This window comes from Myotis brandtii, unplaced genomic scaffold (genome assembly GCF_000412655.1).
Source record: "Myotis brandtii unplaced genomic scaffold, ASM41265v1 scaffold5, whole genome shotgun sequence".
Lineage (NCBI taxonomy): Eukaryota > Metazoa > Chordata > Mammalia > Chiroptera > Vespertilionidae > Myotis > Myotis brandtii.
In genome coordinates, this window is record NW_005369060.1 from 3,313,239 (window position 1) to 3,328,932 (window position 15,694).

The window sequence follows — 15,694 nt, forward strand, 5'->3', positions numbered from 1 at the left end:
AATTCAGAATAATGGTCATACAGCTCATAAACCAGATAGATGAGAAAATGAACAACCTATGCAAAAATCAGGAAGAAATCAAAAGGGATATAGCTACAATAAAAAATTTCTATGGAAGGTTTCAACAGTAGACTAGACAAAGCAGAGGATTGAATTAGTGAATTAGAAGATAAGGTAGAGAAACAAGCCCAATATGAACACGAACTGGAGAAAAAAATTAAAAGCAGGAGGAGAGCCTAAGGGAGCTTTGGGAAAACATGAAATGAAGTAACATATGTATAATAGGGGTGTCAGAAGGACAAGAAGAGCAGCAAGAATTAGAGAATCTATTTGAAGAAATAGTGATAGAAAACTTCCCTGACATGGGAAAGAAAAAAAGTCACACAAGTACAGAGTCCCAAGCAAGATGAATCCCAAAAGACCCACACCAAGACACGTCATAATTATAATGGCAAATGTTAATGACAAAGAGAATCTTAAAGGCTGCAAGAGAGAAACAGAGGGTTACCTACAAAGAATCCCCCATCAGATTATCAACTAGTTTCTCAACAGAAACACACCAAACTAGAAGGGAATGGAATGAAATATACAAAGTGATGCAAAGCAAAAGAATGAATCCAAGAATACTCTATCCAAAAAGACTAACAATCAAAATTGAAGGGAAAATCAGGAGCTTCACAGACAAAAAAAGGCTAAGGGTGTTTATAACTATCAAGCCAGCAATGCAAGAAATTCTAAACAGAATGCTGTAAAAAGAAGAAATACAAAGGGAGGGAGGAACACAGGCATAAAGCACAGAAATGGCTACAAACAAGTACCTATCGATAATAACATTAAACAGAAATGGATCAAATGCTCCAATAAAAAGACATCTAGTGACTGAATGGATAAGGAAACATGACCTATATATTTGCTGTCTACAGGAGACTCACCTCAGAACACAGGACTCACACAGATGAAAGTGAAAGTATGGAAAAATATCAGGCAAATGAAATGGAAAAAAATAAAGCCGTGGTAACAATACTTATATCTGACAAAATAGACCTCAAAGTGAAGATCATAACAAGAGACAAAGAAGGCCACTTCATAATTTTAAATGGATTGATGCAACAAGAGGATATAACTCTGGTAAACATATATGCACTCAATGCAGGAACACCCAAATACATTTAAAAACAAAACAAAACAAAACCAAACAAAACAAAACTTCTGGAAGATATCACAGGAGAGATTGACAGCAATGCAATCATAGTAGGGGACTTTAATAACCCATTAACATCACTGAATTAATCCTCTAGACAAAAAAATTAGCAAAGAAACAGGAATCCTAGATCAGAGGGACTTAATTGACATCTTTAGAAGTTTCCACCACAAAACTACAGAATGTACATTCTTCGCAATCACACATAGGACATTTACAAGGATAGACTACATATTGGGACACAGGGAAAGTCTCTCCAAATTCAAGAAGATTAAAATTATATCAAGCATCTTATCAGATCACAATGGCATAAAATCAACTACAATAAAAACAATCACAAAAATTCAAACACTTGGAGGCTGAATAGCATACTATTAAACAATGATGGGTTACCAAAAATATCAAAGAAGAAATAAAAAACAACCTGAGAACAAATGACAATGAAAATACAATAATCCAAAATCATTAAGACAAAGTTAAAGCAGTACTGAGACGGAAGTTCATAACATTACAGGCCCACCTCAAAAACCAAGAAAAACTGGTAATTAACCATCTAATTCTGCAACTTGAAGAATTAAAAAGACAGTAACAAGAAAATCTCAGAGTGAGCAGAAGGAAGGAAACAATAAAGATCAGAGTGGAAATAAATGACATAGAGACCAAAAGAAAACAAAAACAAAAACAGCAACAACAACAACAAAAACTAATAATAAAGATCAATGAAACCAAGAGCTGGTTCTTTGAAAGGATGAACAAGATTGATGAAACTCTAGCCAGGCTCCCCAAGAAGAAGTAACAACAGACCCCTTAGAAATACAAAGACATGTAAAAAAAATACTATGAGCAACTCTATTCCAACAAACTGGTCAAACTAGAAGAAATGGACATATTCCTAGAAAAATATGACCTTCCAAAACTAAACTGGGAAGAATAAAAAAATCTGAATAGGCTGATAACTATGGAGGAAATTAAAGCAGTAATAAAAAAAATTTCCAACAAACAAAAGCCCTGGACCAGATGGCTTCACAGAGGAGTTTTATCAAACATTCAAAGAAGGAATAAAACCTACCTTCCTAGGACTATTCCAAAAAATTCAAGAGTAATGAACACTTCCAAGCTCTTTCAATGAAGCCAGCATTACCCTAAATCCAAAACCAGATAAAGACAATACAAAGAAAGAGAATTACAGGCTAGTATCCCTCATGAACATAGACACCAAAATTCTCAACAAAATCCTAGCAAATCAAATCCAGCATTACATTAGAAAGATCATACACCATGACCAAGTGAGATTTATTCTAGGGATGCAAGGATGGTACAATATCTGCAAGTCAATAAATGTGATACACCACATAAACAAACTGAGATAAAAAAACCATATAATCATATCCATTGATGCAGAAAAAGCATTTGACAAAATCCAAAAACACCTTTTCTTGAAAAAAACTCTCAGTAAGTTGGGAATAGAAGGATCATACCTCAACGTGATAAAAGCCATATATGACAAACCCACAGCCAACATCATACTCAATGGGCAAAAACTAAAACCATTTCCCCTAAGAACAGGAACAGGACAGAGATGCCCACTCTCACCACTCCTATTCAACATAGTACTAGAAGTACTAGCCATTGCGATGAGACAAGAAGAAGAAATAAAAGGCATCCAAAATGGAAAAGAAGAAGTAAAACTGTCCTTATTCTCAGATGACATGATACTGTACATAGAAAACCCAAAGACTCCATCAAAAAACTACTAGACTTAATAAATAAGTGAATTCGGCAATGTAGCAGGATAAAAAATTAACACCCAGAAGTCTATGGCTTTTCTATACACAAATAATGAACTCACAGAAAGAGAAACTAAAACAAACAAACAAACAAACAAAAACAATCTCATTTACTATTGCAACAAAAAAAAAATTAAGAGACCTAGAAATAAACTTAACTAAGGAGGTAAAAGACCTGTACTCAGAAAACTACAGGACTTTGAAAAGTGAGATAGAGGAAGATAAAAACAAATGGAAGAATATACCGTGTTCATGAATTGGTATAATCAACATCATATAAATGTCCATACTACCCAAATCAATCTATAGATTCAATGCAATCCCCATTAAAATACTAACAGCATATTTCACAGACCTAGAACAAACTCTCCAAAAATTTAGATGGAATAAAAAAGACCCCAAATAGCCGGAGCAATTCTGAGAAAGAAGAACAATATTGGAGGGATCATAATACCAGATATCAAGTAATATTACAAAGCCACTGTTCTCAAAACTGCTTGGTACTGGCACAAGAATAGACATATAGGCCAATGGAACATAACAAAGAATCCAGAAACTGACCCCAGCCATTATGCTCAATTAATATTTGATAAAGGAGGCAAGAGCATACAATGGAGTCAAGATAGTCTCTTCAATAAATGGTGTTGGGAAAATTAGAAAGATACATGCAAAAAAATAAAACTAGACCACCAACTTACCCCATACATGAAAATAAACTCAAAATGGATAAAAGATTTAAATGTAAGTCATGAAATCATAAAAATCAACTAAGGAGAAAATAAACAAATGGGACTACATCAAAATAAAAAGCTTCTGCACAGCAAAAGAAACCATCAACAAAACAAGAAAGCCCAGTGAATGGGAGAACATATTTTCCAATGCTATCACTGATAAGGGTTTAATCTCCAAAATTTACAGGGAACTCATACAACTTAACAAAAGGAAGATGAACAATCCAATAAAAAATGGGCAAAGAACCTAAATAGACACTTTTTGAAAGAGGACATACAGAAAGCCAAGAGACATATGAAAACATGCTCAAAGTCACTAATCGTCTGAGAGATCCAAATCAAGCGACAGTAAGGTACCATCTCACACCAGTCAGAATGGCTATCATCAACAAATCAACAAATGAAGTGCTGGAGAGGATGCGGAGAAAAAGGAACCCTTGTGCACTGCTGGTGGGAATGCAGACTGGTGCAGCCACTGTGGAGAACAGTATGGAGTTTTCTCAAAAAGTTAAAAATGGAACTGCCATTTGACCCAGTAATCCCTCTTCTAGGACTATATCCCAAGAAACCAGAAACACCAATCAGAAGGGATATATGCACCCCTATGTTCATAGCAGTACAATTTACCATAGCTAAGATGTGGAAACAACCTAAATGCCCATCAGCAGATGAGTGGATTAGAAAACTGTGGTACATTTACACTGCTATAAAAAAGGATCTCCTACCATTTTCAATAGCATGGATGGAACTGGTGAGCCTTATGCTAAGTGTATTAAGCCAGTCAGTGAAAGATAAACCACATGATCTCACTCATTTTTTGAATATAAAGAACATTATAAAATGATGAACAAAAATAGATACAGAGGCAAAGAAGCATCAAACAGACTGTCAAACTGCAGTGGGAAGGCAGGGGAGTGTTGGGTGGGGGGATAAGAGATCAACTGAAGGACTTGTATGCATGTATATAAGCAGAACCAATGGATGCAAGACACTGGGGGCAGGAGGGGGTGAGGGTATGAGCTGGGGGTAGGAAAGGCTGGGAGAGGTCAATGGGGAAAAAAGAAGACATATGTACTACTATTTGTAATACTTTAAACAATAAAATAAAATTTAAAAAATAAAGTAAAATAAAAGATCTTCTCTAAGAAGAATAAAAAAGATAAAAATATAAGCAATAAAATGGCAATAACTACATATCTATCAGCAATTGAATCTAAAAAACACACAAAATAAGTGAACATGTGGAACAGAAACAGACTTATAGATACAGGGAATAATTTGATGGTTGCCAGATAGGAGGGCAGTTGGGGATATGGGTGAAAAAAGGTAAAAGGATTAGGAAGTATAAATTGGTAGTTACAGCATAGGCATGGGGATGTAAAGTACAGCATAGGAAATATAGTCAATAATATTCTGATAACTATGTATTATGTCAGATGGGTATGAGATTTAACAGGATGATTACTTAGTAAGTCATATTATGTCTAACTACTGGGTTGTACATCTGAAACTAATATGATATTTCATGACAACTCTAATTTAAAAATAAACAAATATTTCAATTAAACGGAAAAATAAAAAATGAAACAGTTTTAACAATCGAACAGTATACCTTAAGAAACTAACAAAAAAAGAATAAGCAAAGCACAAAGTTAGCAGAAAAGAAGACATAATAAAGATTATAGCAGAAATAAGTAAAATTGAGTATAGAAAATACTAATAAAATTAGAGTTGTTTTCTTTGAAAGATGAACAAAATAAATAAACTTTTAGCTAGACTACCCAAGAATAAAACAAGGACTCAAATTAATAAAATTATAAAAGAAAGAAGAGACATTATAATTTACTAGTGGCCCAGTGCACAAATCCATGCACATTGAAAAGAAATTAATTAGAAGAAATATTTTAATATCGCTATTTGCCCTTTCTCTGTAATAGAAGTGTCAACCAAATTCATGATCAACTATGACAGATTAAAACACACCCGTGCTATTGGCTCCAGCAAGAGCTTTATATGTATCGTTCATACGCACGTCAACTTAGCCTTTTATATATAGAGAGTAAACTTGCTTAATTAGACCTGCTTTCTTATTTAGCTAAACATTTTCCAGCCCAGTGAAGCACCCCAACTTCTCTTTCAGGTAATTGTCAGCAACATAGCAGTAAATATCAACACGAAGTAGATTATTACGGTAGATTACGCAGGGAGAACAAAGGGTAAAATATTTAACTTCAGCAGTGTTTGACTATGTTCTGCACAGTGAGAAAACCTGAAGTCATTTTCAGATTCCACCATTTCTTCTTTTCAGTTGGGTCAAGTTTCTAAATTTTCTAAATCTCCATTTTCCAGCTACTGAAAAGAAAATAGGATTCTACCGAGTCTCTTATCTACCCACTCCAGGACTTCTTTGAAGATTAAATGAGATGAGGCATGGGAAAATGCTTCACAGACATTTGGTTAATGTGTAAAGTGTTTCCACCTACATTCCTAGGCTGAAGAAACTCCAAGAAGGCTAGTCGCTAGGAATAGAAAGCTGGGCATTGCTATGTGATGTCATTACCAGGAGCCCACAGCAACCATTTCCAGGCTGTGCTGTGCTGTGGCCGCATTTTGCACCATGGGTCTTATCAGCGTTGTTTGTGATTTGGTGGGGTGTTTCCCCAGGGTGGTGGTGGGGCCTGTGTCCCACTTGGTGGAAGCTGAATGTTAGTTTGTTGGCTCCAGGTCCATGGTGCCAGCTAGTGCATGTCATGGCAGCTCCTGCATTGAGTGTCTGCCCCCTGGTGGTCAGTGTGTATCATAGTGACCAGTCATACAGTCACACACTTAGCATATTAGCCTTTTATATACATATATATCACTGAAATACAGAGGATCATAGGAGACAACTATGAACAATTATTTGCCAACAAAATAGTAGTAGTATTCAGAAATTGCAAAGTGATAGTAGGATTTTGCAGGTAGAATAAATTTGAGAGCAAGTATTCCAACAATATTCATTGGACCTGATTTTATTTTTAAAATATCTTTCACATTTAAATAAAATTTAATCTGATTTCAAACTCCCATTCTGACAAAATGTCAGAGATTTCACTCTGTCATTTTTGGTACTCCTCTTCAGCAAAATTGCATAAACGTCTCCGTCACCACTGATTGCTCCCCTTATGTGGTTCAGTGACTTTGGTATTACTTAGGGGCCCATAAATATTTCTGAAGGTTTCCATTATTTGGCATACAACATGGTCTTTTACCTGTAAAGACAGCCTGGTGTTTGTTTTTTTGTTGTTGTTTTTTTGTTGTGTGTGTATTTTGTGTATGTGGTGTGTGTGTGTGTGTGTGTGTGTGTGTGTGTGTGTGTGTGTATGTGTGTGTGTGTGTGTGTGTTTCTGGCTTAATCTGAATAGATGGATAGGATCTCTGGCTTTCATGAAGCACCAAAGCCAAACTGTCTACTGTGTAGCAGACATTTTCCTCAGTTTCTCCAAGCATATTTTTTTTTTCATTGCTTCATTCATCTTTGGTAAGGAAGCAACTGGCAAAGCTGACCTGGGGGCTCCAGGGGGAGTGCAGCCCAGGCCTCTGCCTTCCATTGGCTGCAGGACGCTGGGCTTTACCTCAGGCTTGGGTGGGCTCAGACAGCCCAGAGATGCCCTGGTGATCTCCAGACATGGGGAGGAGAAACAAAATAACACTCTGAATGAAAGTAACACTATTCGGACCCTGTGTCCATCTTGTGCCCCAGACCTTCTGGGCTCTGGAGCTGATTGCAGTGTCAGGACACAGCCCCAAGGGTGGAGACCATGGCACCTTGCACACCGTTCCTAGCCCCTTACCCTCCATGCTGAGCTTACGAGGTTGGAACTCTCAGGTCTGGCAGGCTGGGGGCTTCCAGTCCTTGAGGCTGCAGCCACCCCACCCTGGCTCTGAGCCCCAGTGGCAGAAGGGGCACAGACAAATGCCGGCTGGACTGTAGTTCCATGGTTCACAGCCTTGCCTGGGAGAAGCAGCAACTTTGCTGAGTCCCATAGCAGCCCCTTGCCCTGTAGCAGGGGCAGCTGGCAGCAGCGTGGCCTTGAGAGCTCAGTACACAAGCTGTGCAAAGTGGTGTGTGAGCAGCTCCTCGGCCGAAGGTCTCTGTCGGGCCTCCACAAAAATGCGCCTCAGGAAGTCCCGACCATGCTCAGAGACGTGGGAGGGCAGCTGAGGATTGGTGGGCTGCGTGGCGCAATCTTGAAAATGGCGGCCATGGCTTCATACTCTGCCCAAGGTGGTTTCTCTGTCAGCATTTCTACCACAGTGCAGCCCAGGCTCCACACATCTGCTTTCCTTCCGTAGCCTTCGCCGCTGATCACCTCAGGGCTCATCCAGTAGGGTATGCAGATGACCGAGCGCATACCCGGGCCTGACATGCAGATGGTCTGCAGGCGATTGCTGGCCCCAAAATCCCCCAGCTTCACATTCCCGGCAGAGTCTCAGAGGATGTTGGCTCCCTTGATGTCCCGGCGAATGATCATGTTGCTGTGCAGGTAAGACATGCCCTCCAGGATCTGCCGGGTGTATTTTCGGGTCACACTCTCTGTCAGGGCTCCATAGGCCTTCAGCTGGTCTTTCACTGAGCCCCCGGCATATACTCCATGAAGATAGTCAGAGTCTTCTCAGCGCGGTCCCGCAGACAGCCATAGTACTGCACAATGCGCTCGTGCTGCAAGTTTTTCAGCAACTGGATCTCACACTCCAGAGCACTCACCTCCTTGCTTGTCTCAGGACTGTCTGGATCAAACTGGACCTGCTTGGAAGCAAGTTCACGTCCTGTATCCACGTCATAACACAAATAGACCCTGCCGAAGGCACCCTGGCCCAGGAGATTCCCCCGGCGCCAATTGATGGGGGCACTAGAAGACTTGGTTGGCACATTCCTCTCCTGCACAGAGAGGGCATTCTCGCTGTCGGCACTCCGCAGGCGCCCATTGGGGTCCATATATTGCACTGCCAGACCCATGTTCTCCCCGTTTGTGCTCAGGGAACTGCTGGAGGGCACCAGGGTGAACAGGTTACCTTGATGACGTCGTATATCCCTTTCTTCATAGGAGAGTCCGATTTAATTAACTTTAGATAGGCCTAGGTGTCAGCAGCTTTTAAATGCTTTCCAAGTGCTTCTAAACGCATAGCCAGAATTGAGGAGCCCTTCTATAAGTGGTTGGGACTCTGTCTGGTAATTGGCTATAATTTTTCTGCCTCCTTTTAGAGTTGAAGTGAAAAAGCCCAAAATAGCTCTACACTGAGCTGTGAGGCTATCTCTGGGAAAACATTTCACCTGGAAGACTTTCTCTATTATTCTGCCAGAGCCAAACTCCCTGCCCCTCTCTGTTTTCACTTATAATTCAGCAGGCCTATTCAGTAAGGCCCTCACCTCCACTCAGGCTCTTGGATTTTTCTTCTTTTTTCACCCTCTAAATGTTTTTCTTCTTTTTGAAACTGACAATGACTTTTAGACTTAATTATTATTGAAAAACAGGGTGTTGAAATAAGCCCAAGGCCCCAAAGTACCAAAAGAAGGGGGAAAATATCAATTGCAACTCCAAACTGACTTGCTAGATCACATATGCATAAGTTACTAAAGAAGAAATAACAATTTGATAATTGTGAACCAAACAAGTTACCAAAAACAGGGTTGCAGTTGAAATTAGAGGCTTTGAGAAATTTTGATAAAGTTTGGGGACATGGTGGATAATATTTAAAACATAAATTAAAAATACCTGAAGGTGACAGGCTGCTTGAGTGTTCTATGATAACAGATCAGAGGTTTGCACTGTAATAAAAATATACATTTACTTATCTTGTGATCAGGGATTCATAAGAACATCCCTTTGATGATTTCATGGATATATACATATGTCAATACTTACCAAATTGTATACTTTAAATATCTGCAGTGACTTAAATATCAATTATAATTCAATAAACCTTTTTTTTAAAAAATAGCATAGGTAGTTTTGTCTTGGGTCTCATTTCTTTTTCTTTTTCTTTTTTTTCCAAATTATTGCCTTGGAAATTAAGAGAGAAGCTTGGATAATAAATACCTATGTTACATTATTTTCTATCAAAATATACTGGGGAAGAAATAGATTCCAGGCCATCTCCGCCCAATTTTTTTTAGCATTCACTGATACACTAGTAGCCAGTGTTCTCTCGCCATAGTTCCACTCATTTATATATCTACAGGAGGCGGGGGGTGTCTCTCAGCCCAGCCTGCCCCCTCTCACAGTCTGGGAGTCCTCAGGGGATGTCTTACTGATGACTTAAGCTGCAGTCTGGCCTCCCTCTGTGGGATGCAACCGGGCAGATCAGGGGAAGGTGTCACCCCCATCACCCTGCTGCTGCTGCCACTACTGGCCACCACAGCTGCCTGTCCTCGGCCCTCGCAGCCACTGTGGCTTTGTCTGGAAGGGTGTCCGGAAGGACGTTTGGCTGTCCGGTCTAATTAGCATATTATGCTTTTATTATTCTAGACTAGAGGCCCGGTGCGTGACATTAGTACATGCAGGGGGGGTCCCCTCGGCCCAGCCTGCACCCTCTCCAATCCGGGACCCATTGAGGGATGTCCGACTGCTGGTTTAGGCCTGATCCCTGAACTGGCAGTCAGACATCCCTCTCACAATCCAGGACTGCTGTCTCCTAATTGCTCACCTGCCTTCCTGCCTGGTCACCCCTAACAGCGCCCCCCTGCTGGCCTGGTCACCCCCAACTGCCCCACCAGCCTAGTTGCCCCTCACTGCCCCTGCTGCCAGCCTAATCGCCCCCAACTGCCCCCCAATGGCCTGGTTGCCCCCAACTGCACCCCCCTGCTGGCCTGGTTGCCCCCAACTGCCCCCCTGCTGGTGTGCCCCTACCAGCCTGGTTGCCCCATGCAGCCTGATGTTCAGTCATTTGGTCATCCCTCACTAACCCCCCTGCCAGCCTAGTTGCCCCACACAGCCTGCTGTTCAGTTGTGTGATTGTCCCTCACTAACCCCCCCACAGCCTGGTTGTAGGCAGCCATCTTGTGAGGGTGTGAGGGTTAATTTGCATATTACCTCTTTATTATATAGGATTCCAAGTACACAGTGTGCCTCTGTTCAGTCCTCATTTACCCACCCCATTTATTTGTGGCTCCCCATTTTCCTTTTGAGAAACAGTCTTAGAGCAAACCACTCAGAATAGTTTCAAGTTTCCATTTCTTTATCTAATACATGAGAAATGTACTAATGTGAGTGACTTATCTTTTCCTAGATTTCACTTTTCTAAATAAAGGGGTATAAACTAGAGATGGCCAGAATTCCCGCTACCTAGATTACCAATAAATCCTTGGATTACCTTTGATTTATAAGTGTGTATTCTATTTCTAGAAAAAATATCTCAACATTTGTGATATGGAATAAGACCATTCCCTAAGTTCAGTTTTTGGCTTCCATACTTATTTTCTATTTGTTTCTTTTTTTTTCTCTGCACACTTAGGGTTGATTTCAAGGAAGAACTTATTAGAACTATGCATTAGACTTCTGTCTTTACCAGAATTCCTGTCAGCATACTTTTAAAATAATAACTATTTTTTAAACAACCAAACATTATGTATAAATATTTAAAATTTAAAAACATTTTACTAAGTACTAAAATACAGAAATAAAAGAAACTTTGAGGCCATTTATAAATGTACCCTTTTTTATCCTTTATTTCTAAAATTTCTAACTAAACCACTCTATACATTGAATATGTTGATTGAAATTGGTTCTTTATTGTGAAATTCAGTATAGTTTTTCTGTATATTTTGTCAGCATATTTATTAGAGTAAAAAATCAAAGTCACTATCTTAAGTGTCCTTTCATTCAGCAGTTGCCAGTCTCTAAAATTCAGGTATGTACTTACAGAACAACCTATAACTCCCTTAAGCCATTTGGGATCCCTTTAAAACTTACTATCACAGAAAATAACACAAAAATATAACTAGTGTTCAGTAGTATCAATATTGTGGATTTGTAAATGTAAGAAAATATTCAGACCTGTATAAGAATATTCATTATAATTGTGGATTCTTATGTAAGGAAAGAACAATTCCTTTTATTTACTTATGTAATAAAAATTGAAAAGTATAAGAATTGCGTTGTGAAATCTCCAACATGATTCAATTTTATATAGCCTTTTGTGTCATTATGATGATATTGTAAGCTCAATGTATGTGTTTCTAGTCTCCACAAGATAGTTTTATCCATACATTTTATTTCTTTTAAATTATTCAACTGAACTGCAAATAGTATCAAATGTTTTCTGAAATTACTATTGTGGGTGTGTTATATGTATGGTAAGGCTTGGCTATGTGGTAGCAAACTAAATTTTTAAAACCACATTTCACATGCAATACTTTTTTTTTTAACGTGGAGGATGCATGAAAGATGTAAAAGTACTAATTAGCTTTAAAAAATCCAGTTATTCAGAGGTTTGATGTACTAGTATTTACTTTCATATACTTTTGCATTTGTATATTTAAGTTATATGATTTGTAATATTCTTTTTAGCCTACTCATTTAACTTAATATTAGAAACATTTTTACATGTATTATATGCATATCTGTATACGATAATTGCTACATCAAGTTTAATTATATGATTATAATGTTACTAGAAGCCCAGTAGACAAAAATTGTGCACTTGGGGTTCGGAGTATCCGTTAGCCTGGCCTGCACCCTCTCACAGTCCTGGAGCCCTCGGGGGGATGTCAGACTGACAGATTAGGAGCGGGCCTAAGCCGGTAGTCAGACATCCTTAGCGCTGCCATGACGGGAGAGGTTCCCACCACTGCTGCTGCACTCACCAGCCGTGAGCCCAGCTTCTGGCTGAGCAACTCTCCCCCTGTGGGAATACACTGACCACCAGGGAGAAGCTCCTGCATTGAGCGTCTGCCCCTGGTGGTCAGTGTGCATCACAGCGACCCGTCGTTCCACCGTTCGGTTGATTTGTGTATTAGCCTTTTATTATATAGGATTTACTTAATAGTCAGCCATTTAAACAAAATTTTTCTTTCTTTCTTATCATAATCCATACAGTGGTAAATTCAGCAACTATACATCTGTTGGGTGCCTACTACTGAAACCAAAATGTGGGGTTTGAGTCTGAGGTCCTTGTCTTGCAAAATTAAAGAATGAAGTCATGGACAAAAACAGTTAGTGGAACTGAAGTTTACTGAGAGAAGCCAGTCCTGGAGAAGGTGCAGCTGGGGTTCCAGGAGCATGCCAGTTTTCCAGAGCTTCCTTTCCATGTCACAGTCGGAGTAGTTAGGATCCAAGCTAATTAAAGTCTGTTAGTTCATGTGTGGAGGCTCACATAAGCCATGTGGGCAATGGGGAGTGCATCTCCTGCCATTAATCTAAGAATCTCCTGCACCATGGAGATAGAAAGGAAGCATCTGCACTTTTTTTTTGTATATATGCTTGTTAGTTCTTGATTGGTCTTTTCAAATAATTTTGCCTTAGCAGTATCCTTGGGATTGGTTATACTCCTCACTGTCTATGATTGGTTATCTGCGAGTTGCCTGTCTAAGCAACATCCATACATCTTAAAGCTCATGTCTCCCATGAGTGCCCTTCCTTCCTTACCCAGTTGTCTTGGTAACTCCACCTAGTTTTACACCCTCCTCCCCATGGTCCCTGTTCCTGTCTACCTAGCTTCCCTCTGTCTCCTCACTACTACTAGGGCATTAGATGAGGTACCACAGATAATGATGAGCCAAACAGATATTATTTGGGTCCTCAAATCACTAATAATCTAGTGGGAGGAGCAGGCATTAACCAAATGATCAAACAAACAAATGGTATATAGTGAATTTTAGAAGTGTTTATAAAAGAAAAATACCCAGGGCTTTAGAATATCATAATTGGGGTATTTAGCTACCTCGAGAGGTTAGAGAAAAGCTGTTAAGGATGTGATTCTTGAACTAGAATACTGAGGAGGTAATTAGATGAATAGGGAACAGTAAATGCCCAGGCTCTCTGGAAGGGGAGCGCATGGGAAATATGAGGACATGAAGAAACCCATGTGACCAGAGAGGGGTTTCAAATGAGATTAGGTTGAAAGATAATGCAAGGGCAGTAACTCTAGGGCCTTGTTGGCTACATTAAGAGTTTTAAGTTTTCTTAAGACAAATGAAAATATGAAAATAGAAAAATATGAAATTGCCAGATTTGTACTCCTTCACAATGGATGCATGTTTTGTCAGTTGGGTGGTAAATGCTGGGGTACAAGAGAACACAGAAGTAACTAGGGTTAATATGTTAGTGTTAGAAATGGGATGAATTGAGGGGTTTAAAATATAAATAACAGATAAAATCTTTAAGATTTAGACAGGAGAATATCAAGGATGACTGTAAACACAGGATATTTACACAACTGAAAGGCGGCGGCACCCCAACATGAGTGAATAGGAAAAACATGAAGAGAGGGAGAAGGACAAACAGTAGCATACATCTGTCCCTGGGTGCCTTTCAGTGTTGGCAGAAATTATCCGTAGGTCTCTCACACTTCTTCATGTCTGGAAAGTGAGACACCAACTGCTCTTTGTTTCAGGCTATCTTTTCAGGGATATTTGTGGCAAACGAAGCTTGGAAAATGTAGATAATGTTGCCCTCTGGAGCAAAGTGGAAGTTTGTTTACAGCCTTGTAAAATAGAGATGGTGTCTCCCTCCAGAGAAAAAGTAATCGTACCTATTAACTATTATAAAACACTTGGGCTTCTGAAGCTTAGGGGTTCCTCTCCTGTAATGCAGCCCACTGTGTTCAGGTGTGTCACTTGGCCCTCTGAACATCACATGTTGGGAATTGGGGCACAGGAAAGTGCTACAAAATTATTGATGTTCTGGATAATGTTAGTGTTGTGTTAATAAGCCATTATTTATTTCTAATTCCAGAGTCTTCCCCAATATCAATAATACTGTGGCAGGAACATTTGTATGGCAAAATCTCAGACTCTTCACAGTTCTTGACATTAACTTCCATTTGACAGAATATTAAAGAACTATTTATATATTAATTTCAACTATGGTACCATTGCTTAACATTTTCTTAATGAAGTATCTTTTTTTCAGAATTGAGAATTTTAAACTATACAGTTTGGTTCTTTGGTCAAGTACTGATATGCATATTAACATAAATGTTTTTCATATCTGTCTCATACAAGCCTATCCCAAGTTGTTTATAGCACAGAGTATCTATCTACACTAATAAAAGAGAAACATGGTAATTAGCGTACGACCGCTACCCTTTTCATTGGCTAATCAGTGAGTATATGCAAATTAACTGTCAGCCAAGATGGCGGCCGGCAGCCAGGCACTGAAGCGAGCACGAGGCTTGCTTGCTGCAGACTCCAACGTTCCCCGCCTAACTTGCCAGCCTCTCAGTTGCAACTCTAAGCAACTATATACTATGTTGCAAATAAGAAGCTAAACAAAACCCCAGAAAAGGGCTTCCATTCAGCCGGGCTCGGACCGCAACATTGTATCGATGTTTTCAGCAGCGAGGCCTCAGAGCTAAAGCTGGCCCAGAAAAAAAAAAAAAAAAAGAGAAGAAAACAAGGAGCGGTTGGAAGCTTTAGTCACTCGCCAGCCGGAAAACAGCCCTCAGCCCCTCACCCAGACTGGCCAGGCACCCCAGTGGGGACCCCCACCCTGATCCAGGACACCCTTCAGGGCAAACCAGCCAGCCCCCACCCATGCACCAGGCCTCTATCCTATATAGTAAAAGGGTAATAGGCCTCCCAGCACCGGGATCAGCGGAGCAGCGAGGCTCCCGGCACCGGGATCAGCATGACAGGGGGCAGCGCCCAAACCCCCTGATCGCCCTGCAGCTCTGTGTGTGACAGGGTGCGGCGCCCCAACCACCCCCCCCCACGGGCCCTGCCCTGTGCCTGATAGGGGGGAGCTCCCCAATCCCCTGATTGCCCTGCGCCTCTG

At 40.1% G+C, this 15,694-nt stretch overlaps 1 pseudogene; it reads right to left on the reverse strand.

Moving 5' to 3' along the window:
* Positions 1-7,285: 7,285 nt before the first annotated feature.
* The window catches only part of LOC102252824, a 10,570-nt pseudogene continuing 2,161 nt past the window's right edge, over positions 7,286-15,694 (reverse strand).